Here is a 14,143-nt window from a genome sequence, read left to right as displayed (position 1 = left end):
AGCAACATCAGCAATTTCCCCGAGAGCCAGACAGGAGAAATACAGCTTGTACAATTAGCTAGCTGACTTAGGGGTTGATTCACTGTGTAGGACGAGATCCCCGCACTTTGGCCCAATAGGCTGCCTGTCAAAGTGCGGGGATCTCGTTCAACAAAGTCACTGGACCTGACAGGGTTCAGAGTAGGACAATTGGAGCAGCCATTCGTTTTGGGGTGGTGCAAGTAAGTTAGCAGTGCATGCTACAATAGCATGCACTACTTTGAAAATTGAACTCGCACTGCCACACTAAGCTGTGCTGCTTGAGCAGTGTAGCTTCGTGAATCAACCTCTACTGATGTGAGCCAGATATAGCCATCAAAAGAGCCACATCTGACTCCCGAGCCATAGGTTCCCTACCCCTGGTCTAGAGGCTTGTCTTTTGCCCCTTCCAATCATTTTGATTTATTTTGCACCATCTTGTATCTCAACAAGTTTGTGAGGAACTTGGTGGTGAGAAAGCATTTTATTTGAAGGTCCTTCTGAATCAGCCGATTCCTGCATGCCTACGTCCTTGCCATTAAATTCAATAGAGGATGTTCCCTCTTTCCGTGACATTAGGACTCTTTTGGCATTGCAGGCTTTGGATGACAGAGGCACGGCTGGAGTAGATGTAGACCAGATAGTACCTATAATGGTTTCCAATCCTTCATTCTATCCAGTTAATGCCAGGTCTCCTGAGGTTGATACTTTTCAGGACCTTATTGAAAAGGAGCTGACTGATTTGTCGAGGTTATCCAGGGCACCGTCTGACCTCTCAGCCGCCGAGCGGCAGGCTTTGATTTCTCTTCAGAACAATGCTGATATTGTCATCTGCTCGGCGGACAAGGGAGGTGCAGTCGTTGTCCTGGACGCCGTAGACTATCGCTCAGAAGCCCTGAGTCAGTTGGGGGACGCAGATGTGTACATCTTACTCCGAGATCCCACTGTGGATTTCCTAGGTGACCTTCGGGGGCTTTTGGAATTGGGACAAAATATGGGTGTTCTTACTAAACGTTTGTCACAATTTTTATATCCATCACACCCTATTGTCCCTGTGTTCCATCACCTCCCGAAGATTCATCAGCCGGGCGATCCCCCACGGGGCCGCTCAATTCTGGCTGGGATTGGCTCCGTGGGTGAGCTCCTGGGTGAGTGGGTCGATTCACATCTGCAGCCCCTTGGACTTCCTGGATATTTACAGGACACTCGTCATGTTTTGTCCAGTTTTGTAGATTTTGTGTGGGAGGATGAATTTTATTGGGTGACCTTGGATGTCACTTCCTTGTATTCCTCTATTCCACACAAACTTGCCCTAAGGGCCTTAGATTTTCATCTTGGTAAGTATTCAACCTTTGACGTCTCCTTACAAGCCTTTCTTATGAGGGCAGTGGAGTACCTCCTCACGCACAATTATTTTATGTTTGATTCAGGGTTTTATCTCCAGAGATACGGAGCTTCTATGGGGGCCAAGTTTTTCCACTCCCTGGCTAACTTATACATGGGCTGGTGGAAGAAGCTCCGCATCTTTGGAGATGAAAACCTTTTTGCCTCCCATATCATTTGGTATGACAGGTTTATAGATGACTTACTTTTGGTGTGGGGGGTCCTCCCGACCTTCTTGTGGATTTTCTGGATTACGTCAACTGTAACGATCTCAGCCTGAATTTCACCATGAGCCATCCTAACACACGGATTGACTATTTAGATTTGACCTTATGGCCCAGTGCTCACCGGTTAATGTATCTCAAGAGATGGTGCACACCTGCGGTTTGAGGATTGTAGCATACTGCAAATGTGCCTCCTGCTGCACATTTGCGGTTTGCAGAAGCGCTTCTGCCTCATGGTAAAGGATAGGAAAAACGCTCTGAAAAACACTACTTCAGAGCGGTTTGCCAGGCGTTTTTGTTACAGAAGCTGTTCAGTAATACCTTTTATTTTGCAGATCTGCTAGCGGTTTTGGTGTGCACTAAGCCTGACTGGAGATTCCATATCTCATCAAGTTTCTACTAGAACTTATCGTAAGCCCACAGCAGGCAATTCTATCCTGCTTGCAAGCTCTTGCCACCCTAAACATACTATAAATACCATCCCTACAGGAGAATTTTCTTGGGCTGCTCGCAATTGTTCCAGTCCAGCTCATTTGGAGCAAGAATGTAATCTGGTTGAGGACAGACTGAAACAAAGAGGGTACACCAAAAACAGTTAGCTATGGGACGTCGCAGGGGTACTGGGAGACCACGTGGTGAGCTGCTAAAAATCAAAAGTTGCGACAGGGACCGAGACGAAAGGGTGACCTTTGTTACGGAATACAGCCTTGTATTTAATAAAATCACAAATATTGTGTGAAAATATCTTCCAGTGCTGAACTTCCGATTCCAAATTTAAGGCAATTTTGAACAAGGGATGCCGCTTCTCTGCTAGGAGGGCACGTACCTTGGGATCTATCCTTCCCCCAGTTGCTTTCAGTCTCGACTCTCGTCTCGTTCTCCCACCTGGCTTGCCACGGTGGGATCCTACCCCTGCAGCTTCTCAATTTGCAACTATTGCCATTGTCACAGAAAGGGAGTAGTTTTCCCATCAAATAATATGTGAACTGTGACACGAAGTGCACCATTTATGTAATTTCATGTGTATCGTGTCATATTTAATATGTAGGCTGTACTACTCGCAATTTGAGAGCCCGCATAGCTGAACACTATTGCTGCACCAATTGGAAAACTTTTCGAAAGCCAGCAGTATCCAAACATTTTGAAACTGTCCATAAAGGCAATCTTTCTTCTTTTCATTCCAAGGGGTGAAGCGAATAGTGTGCCCTAAAAGATGGGGTGACACACAAAGATTACTCCTAAAGCGGGAAGCTTATTGGATTCATAGAATGGGCACCCGCAGCCCGAGGAGTCTCAATACACGATGGGATTTAAGTTTAGTATATGATTACTGATCCTGCATGTTTGTTTCCCTTTGTCAACACTTTTCTGATATTATTATTTAGTATTTATATAGCGCCAACATCTCACGCAGCGCTGTACAGAGAATATAGTCTTGTCACTAACTGTCCCTCAGAGGAGCTCACAATCTAATCCCTATCATAGTGGTATGTCTATGTATGTATCGTGTAGTGTATTTTATTGTAGTCTAGGGCCAATTTTAGGGGGAAGCCAATTAACTTATCTGTATGTTTTTGGGATGTGGGAGTGTCCGGTGAGTGTCCGGAGGAAACCCACGCAGACATGGGTACATTCAAACTCCTTGCAGATAGTGCCCTGGCTGAGATTCGAACCAGGGCCCCAGCACTGCAGGGCAAGAGCGCTAACTACTATGCCGCCGTGCTGCTATGTGATTGTTTCCTCCTTTTGCGCATCCTGTTAAGCTGACCATACACTGGTCCGATTTGCAGCCGATTCGACAGCAGATTCGATCACTGGGATCGAATCTGCTGCCAATCGTTCGCGCTAAACGCACCCGCCGATCCGATTTCCTCCCAAAATTGGATCGGTCCGTCGATCGCGCCGTGCGGGTTACTTCCGTCGATCGCCCGCGGGTAGGGAGTGCGTCGCTAGCGGCAGCCGATCCGATACAGTTATACATTACCTGAACCTGGCTCCCGGGCATCTTCTCCGCGTCTTCGCGCTGCACCGCTCTTGCTTCCATCCCAGCATACATTAACTTCCTGTGTCACTCCAGTGACCAGGAAGTTCAGATAGAGGGCGCTCTATTTGAACTTCCTGGTCACGGAGTGACACAGTGTATGCTGGGATGCGGTGCGGGGTGCAGCGCGGAGAAGAGGACCCGGAGCCAGCTTCAGGTAATGTATACAGGGGGGGGGGGGGGGGGGGGTTGGGCAGGCGGCAGCGGCGGCTCCACAGATTGTGATCGGTTTCAGGCTGAAATCGATTCACAATCTGTTTGCAGTAAAGGCAGCCATACGATCCCTCTCTGATCAGATTCGATCAGATAGGGATCTGTCAGCTGGTCGATCTAATGGCAAATCGACCAGTGTATGGCTACCTTAATACTATAGACAAAAATGCTTTTCTTCCAGTGGTGACTTTTTTTACATTACTTTTAAGATTTTTTGATAATGCTATTGATTGCAAAATCTTTTGTACATTTATATGTTGTATGTATTTGTAATGTCCCTTTAAGGTGTTGGCTGGTTGAGGTATAGGATGGAGCTTACCCTCCTCCCACCTACATATAGCCTCCCCTTACAGGGCAGATTGTAGGCCTGACACGCATCAGTTGATCCTGTGGTTTTATTACACTTGTCATGTGGAGTTCCTAAATAAAGAATACCAGTGTTTTGTTCAACCACTGCTTGGCTTGTGGATCCTTTTGTTTACATTTATCCCTAATCTAACACCAGCGCACAACTACGTTACTGTGCATGATCCGTGGCAGCCTGCAGCGATCTGCGTCGGCTCGGAAGTCATGTTAGTCTATGGTGATGTGGAGTTTTTAAAAAAGTTGACGATTTTTACAATACGCTTCCATGCACTTCTGCATACCCCGAAGCAGGAAGTGACTGCAATTGCGCTTCCTGCTTAGCTGGTGGCATGACAGGGAACACCGCATACTAATGCAGTGTTCCCTGAAGGCCTGTTTTCGGCGGTGCGATGTAGCGGGTGCACCTCACCGCTGACGCCGGTTTGCTGTGTGAAACAGGCCCGGGGCTTGTGTTTCAAAAACAATATCGTTATTTCAGTTTACAGTAACAACAATAAGGGAAAATTCTCTTTTACTTCTTTTTGTTCTAATGTACTTAAAGGGTTGCCTTACCTCTGTTTGCACAAACAAGTCTGGTGATTAGAGATTCAAATTTCATGTAGATGTTATGAACTTGGACCAATAAAAATTGACAGGAAGTTTTTCTGATGCAATTTGAAGCTGCATAGAATTTACTTAAAAATTTAAATGCAAGTAAAAATGATTTGCATCTCATTGATCATCCCTACTAGTCATCATAGCAGACTGAAACGCGTACTTATGAAATTGCCACCAGGAGACTTGGGCACAGGATACAGCCGATATACCACTCATCCTGCTCCTGCACAAGTCCCAGCGGCGTTAATTACTATTCCCCCTCCAGGTCGACGTGGATAGTAGGGAATGATGTTACTTCAGCTTCCAGTTATTGCTGGCGGCCGAATTACAGTGTTTTAAAAGTAACTTTAGCTCCGTCTTCTGATGGCACAGAAGTTACTCACTGTGCACCGCTATAGCCGTGATTCCTACCACGGTCTATGGTGGCACCGGCTGCGCCCAAATCTTCAGCGCTGTTATTACAGTGCTCAGACAAACACCCATTTAGCGTTTCTAGCTAGGGACTCCCTGCAGTGTCTCATATGTTCATAATTACATATGCACAGCCTTACAAAATAAGCATGTAGAAAAATGAGCACTAAATGTATTGCTAGGTCTAAAGTTGAAGACAAATGCTACAGAATTATTATTATTAAGCATGTTTATTGCATTGACATTTTCACAACATACACTGAACAAACAGTATCACTAAAAGTCTCAGTCTAATGTCCCTGCCATTGTCCCAGTCCAGTTTTCAAAGAGACAAATGTACTTACCAGTTGGTTTTTAGGATGTGGAGGGATACGAGAATGCCTGGAGAAAACCCACACAAACATGAGAAGAACACACTAACTCCCTGCAAGTAAAGTGAGCCCATAGCAAAGCAAGCCAAGTTTACTGATCAGTACACCTCCATGCTGCCAAAATATAAGTAGACTTGCATTGTGCATATATACAGCTGATCTAATTGTTTAGGCCTTTGTAGACATTGCTAGCCAAGTGCGTGAAGGGGTGGATTGGGGGGGAGGGGGTAACTGGAAAGAGAACCTGATCACTATTCCTCTGGTAAGCTAGTTCTGTTGGTGTCTTTCCACATTTTTTCCATAAAAAGGACAGCATGGCTAAACGGTTTGTCTCTATTTGTAGAACAGCTGGTGGATGGGAATCCCTGAGGGTTGTTGGATCATGCCTGCACTTTCAACTGCCCTTAGATGTCGGTAAACAGAAGTATAAGATCACTGAAAACACAGCAGAGGATAATGAATGGATGGGAACAATCCAGGTAGGGTTTCGGGTTTTTTTTTTTTGCCCCAATTCATGCATACGCGTGTGCGTACGCACGCACGCACGCACGCACGCACACACGCACACACACACACACACACACACGCCACTGTACAAGCACTAGATTCTTAGCAGAGGCGGTAGTTCTTATCCCACTCGGCTGAGTTTAGTGTGCACAGCTTTCTCTTTTTTTGACAGCTCGCTAGTATATAACAATGACTATATTCATATTATAGCTTTGAATAAGCTAGAACTACCTGTTTCCTACAGCTGATCTGGTTTCATTATATTTGAAGAGTGCCTTAAAAGAGAAAGTCATTGGGCTGCCACTATTACACTCCTACTAGGACATACAGTACATGACAAACTCTGGCCACTGGGCCAAATCTGACCCTCACAGCCATTACATTTGGCCCTCAAGTGGTTTCCCAGTTTTGCGTTATGTTTGGCCCACTCTCTAGACCACCAGTGAAGCTATATTGAGGTGAAGCCCTATAACACCAGGGAAGCCATATGAGGGAGGTAGGGGAAAAGCCCTAAGCACTAGGAAACTGTATAAGGGAGGGTGGGGGCCTCTAGACACCAGGGAACTTTATAGGGGAAGGAGGACCACTAGACACCAGGGAACTGTATAGGAGTTGGAGGGGAGGGGGATTTGACACCTGGGAACTTTATAAGAAGGTGGGCAGTAGACAGTGAGGTTGGCCGCGACTACGTTCCAGTGTACAATTTTGGCCCACTTTGTGTTTGAGACCCCTGTACTTGGATGTCCTCCTCTACCTGTCACAGCTCTAGCTTGCCACCACACTCCCTGATAGTGAGATAAGACCTGCACCCTGTACCAAATGCCAATCCCTACTGTGGAGGGAATGTAGTCACATGGGAAGTGTATATATATGATGTGACTTTATCAGGACCTGTGAGAGTGCCAGTCACTACCATGTAGTATAGTGTAGCTGTCTACACTAGTGGCTATTTTTTTTTTTCTTCTTATCTTCAACTTTATTATTTGCCACTTGCCCTATAGTCAATCCTTTTTTTAACCACTTGTGGGAATTGTTATGGGAATGAGCAGTGGCAGATTCCATCATAGGTTGCCCCTAGGGCCTAGTTATCTACTGCCCTATTCAGGGGCTCATGGAAATGGAGATGAACTCCTTATTCATGGCTAGAGTTGGCCCTGCTTAGGAGAACTCACGGAGAAGCATGTGATCAGTTTGATCAACTGATAGATTTGTAAGGTCCTGATTTGCAGGTCTTGATCATGTGTTAAACCAGGAAGTCATCACAGCAAATCAGAACCTTACAAATCTATCAGCTGATCAAACGGATCACATGCTTCTCCATGAATTCTCCTCAGGGCCATCCCTATTCATGGCTTCTATCAGCCCCCTGCAGCCACCCTATGCCTGCGCCTTCACTAAGCGATTCTCCAGTCCACCCCAGCGATGGCCACTGTACATGCACGGCTGCGTATGTCCTCAATCATGCTTTGTCACAGCGTGGACACAGGGCAGCTGCAGGGGGCTGGTAGAACCCCCAGGTAAGTTAAACTCTCTTTTTTCAATTCAGTTTAGGTTCACTTTAAGTAATAAACTGGGTGTTTTACTGTGTATGATAAAACTGCTGAGGCAGACTGATGCAACAATTGCAGAGCCTACACGTCACCATAGAAATGTACTGTGTCCACTGACTTCATGTCCAAATAAATCCATGCTGAAGTGTGCTAGCATTGTGCAATGCATTATTAAGGATAGCTATAACTGGTTCCATATAGGAGAACTAGAAACACAGTACTGTACTAGCGATGTATTATCTTCCAAAAAAAAAAAAAAATAGTACTTAAAAAAATAAATAATTTTTAGGAGTCGAAAGATAAATATAATTGTTTATCTCATCAGTTTATTTTCACCTCAAGTTCACTTTAACTTGCTTTAACACATTTTGCGGGTGAATTTAACATGTACAAATAGAGTACATTCTTGATATCCTCTAACAACAGCACTGCATTTAGCTATACAACATCTCATTGTGTATTTATATAGGGCACACATCTTCCTCAAGGCTTTATATAGTCATGCCACTAGCTGTCCCTCAAGAGCACTCAGTGTAACCTATGTAACGTATAACCTACGTCCTTAAAATATTTAAAGGCCAAATTTGAGCCTTAGTTGTTTGGCGATGTAGGGGAAAACCCCCACAAACACGACAAAATACAAGGACAAGACACAGAACATATATATCCCGCTTTTCTCCTGGCGGACTCAAAGCGCCAGGGCTGCAGCCACGACAGCACACTCTGTAAGCAGTGCCCTTGGGCAAGTATACTGTAGTCTTGCCCAAGTTCTTCTCACTAAATAGGTGCTGGCTTACTGAACAGAAGGAGCTGAGATCCAAACCCAGGTCTCCTGTGTCACAGGCAGAGCCCTTAACCAGTACACTATCCAGCCACTGTGACTGGAACATGCAAACTCCATGCAGATAATGTCCTGACTGCAAGCCACTATGTGAGGCTCCAGGTGTATTATATTCTGTTATATATTTACCACTTTGAACCAGGCTGGTTAAAAAAGCACCTTTTAATCTAACAAATAACATTCTGATACTGGTAAAGAAATGGACAACAGAGTAAAGCCAAATAATGTTTTAATGTTATACAAACCAAGTGAATAAAAGAAAGCTTTTTTGATGACCCTTTCAGTCATTATGAGACTTACCTGCTTTGCTAATTTAGAAATCTTCATAGCACACTGACATTGTATTATTCATTATTTTTTAATGGCAGCAAATAGCAAATATGATGCCAAAGCATTACAATAGGGGTTCTGCTTGTGTGAGCACTTGCTAAACAAACAGGATCATAGGGCAACCCTCTATGAGATTTATGACGTTTGCATTGGAAGTTCCCTGTAAACAGCCAGCTGCAGAGGCACAAGGACCTAAGGCCTAGGACACAGCGGACAAAGGGCATATGTGCACCTTGCCTCACAGGAGAGGCAGCAAAGATTTCTATCATCTGGCGAGAAGATTGCACACTATAAGTGTCGTGTGGACTGTTTGCTCCACTTACAGAGAACCCCAGGCGAACCTGAAGGAAAAAATTAGATATTTATCAAAAAAATATAAAGCCTCTGGGTCCTCCACATACTTCTGGAGACCACCGCCTCTGCCAAGGACCCTTTTGAAGATTCAGATCACGCTCCTGTTTATGCACAAACGTGGCTGTGCTGCACCGTGCTACCTGTGGCTGAGCTGCTCTGGCTTAGTGCTAGGAGCAGCCGTATGTGAGCAAGGTGCAGCATGGAACACACATGCATGAATAGGGGCGCAGACACGTAAAAGTGGGATATGTTCAAATCTAGGGGTTTTGTACGCCAACAGTGGGGACAAAAAGGACGTGGGAAGCTTCGGCAGGATTTAGAGGCTTCCCTCTTCTTAGAAATCTAATGCTGGGTACACACGTTGCGATTTCCCGCTCGATCCGCGGGATCGATCGATTATTTCCGGCATGTTCGATTCGGTTTCAGTCGATACAGCCGTCGATTTTACATGATAAGTATGCAAAATCGACGGCTGTATCGAACGAAACTGAATCGAACATGTCGTAAATAATCAATCCATCCCGCTCAATCCCACGGATCGAGCGGGAAATCGCGACGTGTGTACCCAGCATAATTTTTTTTAGATTGTCTCGCCTCGGGTACACTTTAACACTATTTTTGTCTCAGATCTTCTGTTACATTATCACAATACACAAGCATCCTCAATCAATGATACAGAGAACTGAGAGGACTGTGCAGGTTTGGTTTACTCCTTCACCCCACCCCACCAGTTTAATTGTCTTTCGACTACTACATAAACTTGTTTGGTTCAGGTCAGCAATAGAAACATGTTTGTCAATGGATAAGACAGGATGAGAGGATGAGAAAGACATGGGCACAAAAACAAAGGCTTTTAGCTCTGCACAGTCATGTCCCCTGCAGAGCCCCCTGACAAGGCTTTCCATTACGGTAAATGTCCTCAGGATTGACAGTTGTCACCAACAAGCACTGAATTATCCTATGGAAAAGAAGATTCTGCTTGTATGAGCTCTAGAAATTTTTTTGAAGAAGAAGACAGTGCAGGCAGTGTAGAATGGTGGCAGGAAATTTAAAGTTCAGAGGGTAGTTGGGGTCAAAGCAATTCCATTCATAACCAGGTCATCTTGGTGCAGCATTGGGCATTCCATTATTAAAGCCTGGTACACACCATGCAATTTTCCGTCAGATAGATGGGTCAAATAGATAACTTTCGACAGGTCCAATCTGATTTCTGATAATTTTTCTGATCGATTTGCATAGAAGTGATCAGAAAATCGATCAGAAATCCGATCCGATCTGTCGGAAATTATCTATCGACCCATCTATCTGATGGGAAATTGCATGATGTATCATTTTCTATACAATTATCTATCTGGCAGGTAAATCTAATACACGGCTCGATTTTGCCGCTCGATTCTCCCGTCCGAACGGTTCCCCGCTCTATTCCGCAGCCGATTTTCTTATTTTCCGCTCATTTTTCTTATCTTTTTCCATTGTCCTCAATGCGGAATCAAGCGCGGAAACGATCGGGCAGGAGATCAGACATGTCGGATATTTATCTATCGAGCCATCTAAATGGCTCAGAATAGAGCCGTGTATTCATTCCCAGCATAACAGAAAATCTAACAGAAAATTGTATGGTGTGTACCTAGCAGACTCCCAACATAAAAATGTAAAGTGTGTAGCTTAATAATTCCAAAGACAATGGAATTATCTGATGTGAAATTGCATGGTGTGTACCAGGCTTTAAGGTGAGTGTAAAGCCTGGTACACACCATGCAATTTCCCGTCAGATAGATGGGTCAAATAGATAATTTCCGACAGGTCCGACCTGATTTCTGAAAAACAGAAAAACTAACGGCAATCCAATCGGATCTGACGGAAATGATCTATCGACCCATCTATCTGATGGGAAATTGCATGGTGTGTACAAGGCATTAGGGTAGGATGATGGAACAGCCAAAATGTCATTAGTGAAGTTGTTATATTCTGATCTGGAATGCAGCAAAGTTCATAATGGTAGTACATGATTGAATAAGGCTTGGAAGACCATCGTATATACGGGACCTACCTTGAATTTGTCTTGTACACCACATGACTTCTGGAACAAGTCCTCGGAGAGGCACCAATTTCACCAAAGTCCTTTCTTTTATCCTGTCATAATAAAATGGTATCATCAGAAAAATTGTGTGGGCAGGATCAGTGCTATTAAAGGGTACCTGAGATGGGCCCACAGGAATAAAATATACATACCTGGTGCTTCGTCCAGCCCCCTCAGGCCTGACTGCTCCCAAGGCGTCCTCTTCCGACTGCCCATTCGCCCGCTACTGACCCTGGAAAATATGGCAGTCGGCGCATGCGCTATCCGCCCAGGTGCATTCCCCTGTCTCGCCAGGAGCGTTCTGTGCAGTAGTACTGTGTAGGCGCAGAGCACTACTGGCGATGTGAACATGGCAGGAGTGTGCGGCTGTGCCACGAATGCGCAGTTGGCCCCGGACTGGAGGACTTTTCGGGTCCAAGTGCAGGTGAACGGGAAGACAGAAGAGGAAGGCATAGGAGTGATCAGGCCAGAGGGGGCAGGAGGAAACCCCAGGTATGTATATTTTATTCCTTAGAGGTGGTTAGTATGAGGCTAAATATATCAGGTGAACTGGGCGTGCCAACTCATCTGGTTAAGCTGATAAGATCACTATATGACGGCCAAGAAGCCACAGTGCGAACACCCTATGGAGACACGGATTGGTTAAAAATTGGTAAAGGTGTGAGGCAAGGTTGTATCCTATCCCCCTTCCTGTTTAATATTTACGCCGAAGTGATTATGAGAAAATTGGATCTTGAGGAAAAAGAAATTGGCGTGAAAATTGGTGGACGAAACATCAGTAACCTTCGGTATGCTGATGACACAACTCTCCTCTGGCCTGCAGAATCTGGTTAATCGAATCAAAGATGAAAGTGCAAAGTTCGGCCTCCACCTGAATATCAAAAAGACCAAGATCATGACAACAGTAGGTGACGGCAATATCAAGATAGCAGTTGACAATGAAAAGATTGAGTGTGTGCAGAAATTCACCTTCCTCAGCTTTCAGATCAATCGGAATGGTGATTGTAGTCATGAAATAAAACGTCGGATAACCCTCGGCAGCAATGCGATGGTAAGCATGAACCAAGTATGGAAAAGCAAAAACATTAGCATTACGACCAAATGTAGACTGGTTCATGCCATTGTTTTCCCCATAACCATGTATGGCTGCAAAAGTTGGACCCTAAGAAAAGCAGATAGAAGAAAAATCGACTCCTTCGAGTGGTGCTGGCGACGGTTGCTTCGCATTCCATGGACAGCAAGAATGACGAACAAAGAAGTATTGGAACGTATAAGACCAGACATGTCACTGGAAGGCAAGATCCCCAGACTCAGACTCACATATTTCGGCCACGTGATGCGATCAAATTCCTTAGAGAAAGACCTAATGCTAAGACTGATCAGTGGCAAAAGGCGACAAGGCCACCAGAGAACGCGTTGGCTTGACACCATCAAAGCTGACACAGGACTGGCAGAAATGGTACAAAATCGGACAGCGTGGAGAGAGCTAACCCATAGAATCACCAAGAGTTGGACACGACTGAATGGATAACATCATCATCATCAAATATATCATGAGATTCACTCAACAATAAACTGCTATAAAAAAGTAAACAAAAACAAACACCAGGTTTCAGCATGCAGCCATTCAACTGAATTCATTTTCTCAGCAAAGCAGGATCCGTATGGAGCTTGTGTAGTGACCATTGACCTGCAACAGCCACCAGCCTGTAAGCATCCTACATGTGCTGTGTTTTTATGTAGCAATGTTTGACACCAGAGAGACAACACATGGAATCAATAACAGGCTGTGGTGACATCATGTCCTAAAGGCATTACAACTCTATTAATAGCTGGGATACCCTTCCCATGTGCCCCTTGTGTGCCCTGGGCAGTGTCATCCTAGGTAATTCAGCTTACACCCCTCAAGGGATCAACTCAAAATCAGAGAAAGCTCCTAAGGATTAAACCTCTGCATTGGTAATTAACTAGCTATTTCTGAATGTACCATTGTTTACTACTCTAACTGCACCATGCTTTTTTTAACACAATACTATTCAGGATTTTAGCAGCCTCATTCTCCTTCACATCAAGCACACAACTGTGATTGCATCAAAGGAGGGGAAAACAAGTAAGAATTGTCTGCCTGTATTTGCTATACTAATTATCTAGAATGTAGTGTCATAATGATGGCAACATTGATTTGCAAATAGGGATTTATTTTCTGAGTGCGCATTTTACATACAGAATTTATTTTACAGTAGTAAAGATGCCGACTTGGCGGCTGGCCGATCGACCATCCGATTAGATTATAATCGAAATGGATAAAAATCGGTGCCGCCAAGTGGATGCCTGACCGACAATGCGACCAATTTCGGGTCGAAAATTGGTTGCATTCTCGATCACGCAAGCTGCAAGATGTTGGGCTGACTTGCTCGATCGGGTGCGCAGCGGGAATGGCATGCGATTTCACGACGATCGACAAACACGACGAAAGCCCCAGCGCTGTCCCCCCTAATGTGAAATGTCTCACCGGTGCCCAGTGTAAAGTATACATTACCTGTCTGTGGCCTGCGCTTGTGACATCACACACACGTGCCCTTACTAAGACACCACGTGGGGAGTGCGTGGATGCAGAATGGAAAGTGCCTGGAGCAGCGAAGGGACAAGCGCAGGCCACGGACAGCTAATGTATACTTTACACTAGGCAACTAGAGGACATTTTACATTAGGGGACAGCGTTGGGGTGGTGGATGCGGCGCACAAGACCTATTCCAGATCGATTTCAGCATGAAATTGATCAGGAATCGGCCTGAGGTGTATGGGCAGCTGACAGATCTCTCTCTAATCAGATTCGATTAGTGAGAGCTTTGTCTCT

General features: G+C 44.9%; 1 protein-coding gene across 2 annotated transcripts in view; it reads right to left on the bottom strand.

Annotated features, from left to right (window-relative positions):
* The window catches only part of BCOR (BCL6 corepressor), a 337,930-nt gene that overhangs the window by 254,339 nt on the left and 69,448 nt on the right, over window positions 1-14,143 (bottom strand). For both annotated transcript variants that reach the window (XM_068269861.1, XM_068269862.1), the window contains exon 2: window positions 11,257-11,339. The gene's annotated coding sequence lies outside the window, so the exon portion shown is untranslated. The remainder of the gene's footprint in view (window positions 1-11,256; window positions 11,340-14,143) is intronic.

The sequence above is a fragment of the Hyperolius riggenbachi genome, chromosome 2 (genome assembly GCF_040937935.1).
Source record: "Hyperolius riggenbachi isolate aHypRig1 chromosome 2, aHypRig1.pri, whole genome shotgun sequence".
Lineage (NCBI taxonomy): Eukaryota > Metazoa > Chordata > Amphibia > Anura > Hyperoliidae > Hyperolius > Hyperolius riggenbachi.
Note: the sequence above shows the minus strand (reverse complement) of the source record. Positions and strands in the feature narration are given on the sequence as shown.